Raw genomic sequence first — 4,662 nt, 5'->3', positions numbered from 1 at the left:
TGCTGCTTCAACGGTGCAAATCTAGCTTTTCCCAGGGCAAAAGGTATACTTATTTGATCTGTGATCTCTTCTATGTAAACGAAATATGTGACGGAAGCAAGAGCGGCATAGGAAGCATCGGAGAAAACATGCAGTGAAAGTTTTGCGTACTTATGAATCAAATACTAGCGAGCGATGCTCACTACTTGACGACAGTTGTTTTCACTTATGAATGTGAAAAATTTTGTCTTAAAACACTTTGAGTCCATATCTTCAAACGCTTTGCTGCAAAATGCGGAGGCGAATATGAACTGGCGCGGCAACTCCTTTTGGTTCGAGCACTGATGATGAAGTGTGAAGCAGATTCCGTTGAGTTGGTTTCTCTTTCAGTAGGTCGTAGAGTAGGCAAGAAAACAAGTGAGTCGCTGGCAATATTACACTAATTCCTAATTTTCATTTGCTGGTAGTTTTGTCCAAAAGTTCGTCAAAAGTGACTGCTCGATGTTCTTCAGGAATTGACAAAAGGATGTCGCTTTTGCTTGTTATCCTATATGTAAGATTGAAGGTGTCGCAGTTCGGCGAAGAGTCGTTGAGCTTCACTGATGCTGTCAGTTGATTCGTAGAACTCGTCCATGTAGAAGTTGTTATAGACAAGGTCTTTCACGTGAGGGCAAGTTGATTCATTGTCGTCGACACAGGTTTGCAATGCAAATTGGCACAAATGGGCGAGCACTTACTTTGCACCAAAGACAAAATGGGCGTATTCATAAAACTCTTGTTTGGTGATTCCTCAGTAAAATCTGAGAAAAATTCTTGCGGTTGTTTTTGTGGAATCCCAATGCAACTTTGCCAATCAATTGCACTTCAGCATCCCAGCTGTTCAAAAAGATGCTAACAAGACTTGAAAGTGACCCCAACAAACTGGAATTGTATCAAAACACAATTTCCTGTGACCTCGATAAACGACCTCGACAATTTCTGGTGACTTCGATACAAAACTCTACAATAAAATTCATTCGACAGGACGAGTTCTACCCGAACACCGTGTCATCAACCCCAACAAGCCCAGAAAACTCGCCGTGTCCCCAACGCAAAATCCAGATACAAAAATGTTTAACTCAATGACCTTCTTCGAGTGGACCCGACCTACTCAGTAACCTTCTTGCCGTAAGTTGCTGATTTCGTGAGCGCAAAAATCCATTCAACGCCGACATAGAGGGGTTGTATATTCAAGTATTTATTCAACAAGAAGACCGAATTTTTCTCAGATTTCTCTGAGGAACCACCAAACAAAAGTTTTATGAATACGCCCGTTTTGTCTTTGGTGCAAAGTAAGCGCTCGCCCATTTGTGCCAATTCGCATTGCAAACTTGTGTTGACGACAATGATTGACTTTTCCTCATGTGAAAAACCTTGTCTACAACAACTTCTACATGGACGAGTTCTACGAATCAACCGACAGCATCAGTGAAGCTCAACGACTCTTCAGCGACCTGCGACAGCTTCAAACTCGTAGCTTCAATCTTACAAATAGGATTACAAAGCTTCAATCTTACAAATAGGATTACAAAAAAAAAAAGAGAACAAAAACATCGGAAAAACGTTGAAAGAAAATTTTCGAAAAAAAAAGTTCTGACTGATATTGGGTTGTTTTTTGATGATGTTAAAAAAGTGAGCTTCAAACAAGAGCTGTATAAAGCTTTACAAGTTTTCCGGAGGTAAAAAATTAGTTTTCGGTAATTGAATTAAAGAAATCAATTTAAAGAAATGATTCTTAGGCTAATTTCTATCGGGTAAATGGAGCAAAGAGGTTCTATATGGACCTACTCTTTAGAAAACAGACTCGATCTGAACTTTTCCAGCTCGGTTTTTTTTAAAATGAACAATTCTCAAAACTTCCAATTGTTTCGAATGATGTCCGCGAGGGCTTTGGAAAATATGTTAACCAAACCACATCGATGATTATTGGTGATACAAGAATTTTTAAAAAACTACACCCATTGACATTTTTTCTTCAGCTTTGCCATTTGGTTTTTATGACTACAGAATAAGTAATAAATCATTGCTCATTTTTCTGGAGCAGATTTAATTTTAGCCAAATATTTTTATATTACGAAACCAAACTATGTACTTTGTTTTTTCGACCAGGTGAAATAATTGCTCAGAGCTTTTATTTCATAAAAAAATTGAAAATTTATTAATTGTACAGTTTCCACATATGAAAATTGTATAATTAGTATTTTTTCATACTGTTTTTTCCTGCTTTTTATGGAAAGACACAAATTTCGATACCAAAACTAGAAAAAAAAATAACTTTAGAGTTTGATCAAACTCAATTTGCAAAACAGTATGAAGTTTGTATGACTAGCATTTTTCCATAGGTTAAACGTATGAAATTGTATGGTTAGTATTTTTGGTCTATGGAGGTCAATTGGGGTTTGTTAGGCGTTCAAACTTAAATCCTAGAGTTCAACTAGAGATCTTCAACCATGGGCGCTATTTTTTCAAAAGTCTGAAAAATTTTATAACCTGAAAATAAAAAAGAAAATATTCTTCCCTTGAGGTGCAATGGTTATTTTTTTTTGAAAAACTGTGGTAGAAACAACTTGTGAAATCAAATCACGCAAAATCGACTGATTGAAATTTTTTTGCAGGTCTGCAACGTATCATAGATTTTTCATTTTTTTTCATCCATTTATCATTCGTGTTTCAGAGCCATTTTAAATATAATCACAAATGTTTCATCATTGAAACAAAGATTTAAATTCCATTGATGTTCCATTGATGACTCATGACTGACACTTTGATGTCGATTCTATTATTTCTTCATGAAACAGGAAAGCAAATTAGATTGATGCTTCATTCAAAAATTCTAATTGAAGCAGAACCCACTCTATTTTTTCACCTTTGCTATTTAGTTTTTATGACTACAGAATAAGAAATAAATTATTGCTCATTTTTCTGGAGCAGATTTGATTTTAGCAAAAATTTTTTTCAATTACTAGTCCGAACTATGTACTTTGTTTTTTTTCGAGCAGTTGAATTAATTGCTCAGAGCTTTTATTTCATAAAAAAATTGAAAATTTACTAATCGACAATTTCCATATATGAAAAATGTAAAATTAGTATTTTTTCATACTGTTTTTTTTCCTTCTTTTTATGGAAAGACACCAATTTCGATACCAAAACAAGAAAAAAAAACTAACTTTAGAGTTTGATCAAACTCAACTTGCAAAATTGTATGAAATTTGTATGACTAGCATCTTTCCATAGGTTAAGTGTATGAAATTGTATGATTAGTATTTTCTGTCCCTGGAGGTCAATTGAGGTTTGTTAGGCGTTCAAACTTAAATCCTAGAGTTCAACTAGAGATCTTCATAGAGGCGAAGTGAGCGCTCACGTTGTATTTTTCCGTTTAGCCGTACCAATACTTTCAATAATAATGGAGATTTATTAGAACTAATATCTTCAGTTTACATGACTCAGAAATTGTAGTCTCATGCCAACTTTCTGCGATTTTGCTAGTTTTCGGACAAGATTAAAGCAATCGTTTTGCAGCAAAGTTTTCAAAAATGGTTTCAATCTTAATGAGTTATTTGTTCAAATTGATTTAAAAACTGAAACTAATCACGGTATGTGGGCACTCTAACGATTAATACAAAAAATTTGTCTGCTAAACTGGCAAAATACTTTTTTTCGTAATTATTTAGCTAAATTAGTCGTACAACTTACATGCAAGGACGCGTTAACTTGATAATTTAAATTCAACATGTGAATTTTTGTTTTTAAAGTTTGTAAAAAAAGTGAACTTACTTTAATAATGGCGTAAAATGCAAACCATCAAATCCTTGTAAGTAAGATGCTCAGCCTATGTTTCGTCTTTTTCGACCAAAAACTGATAGTTTTTGACCGTCTCCACCAAGTTTTGGTATGTCTCGATTTTCTCGATCGAATTTCGATATGTCTCGACTTTCTCGGCCAAATTTTTCGATCTGTTTCGGTTTTTTCGAATTTTTACACTTGTTTTGTTTTTTCGTCCCCGCATAGATATGTTTCGAGTTTCTCAACCCGAAATGGGTACGTTTCGACTGTTTCCACAATCTCGACACACAGAAAAGTTCCAATTTTTTTTATCATCAAAGATTTGTTTAAAGCGGCGTGACTAACTATGTGACGTATATCGATTATGTCAAATATCTAGATCACAAAAATTTGAGCTTTTTTGAGCTGAGACTGTTATAAAGTAAATTTTTGCCTGATTAAAGTAAAACTACCCGAGCTCAGTGATTGATTACCCACATCCAGTTTCAAGCGTTAATAATCGATTATGTTACGGTTTTAGTACCAGTCTTACTAAAATTGAGAAAAAACCGATTTTAATCAATTAATAATCGATCATAATCTCTCTTTTTAGAATCAAAAGGTAATTAATTATAATTAACTGTAATCGATTATAATCGATTATTTGTTCGTCTATTTTTGATACAATTATAATCAATTATAATTGATTATAATACCTTATTTTTTTTCAAATTTCTAATTCATTAGTTTTGCACAAAAATCTATTATAATCGATTATAATTGATTATAATCCCTTTTGTTTGTCAATTTTCTCTTCGAAGTTTCACCTAAATTGCTTATATTTTCTACTTTTCGTAGACGTTGGTTCCTATCAAAAATGAA

Source organism: Symsagittifera roscoffensis, chromosome 2 (genome assembly GCF_963678635.1).
Source record: "Symsagittifera roscoffensis chromosome 2, txSymRosc1.1, whole genome shotgun sequence".
In the NCBI taxonomy this organism is placed as follows: Eukaryota; Metazoa; Xenacoelomorpha; order Acoela; family Convolutidae; genus Symsagittifera; species Symsagittifera roscoffensis.
The sequence above is the reverse complement of the archived record's forward strand: the minus strand, read 5'-3'. Positions refer to the sequence as shown.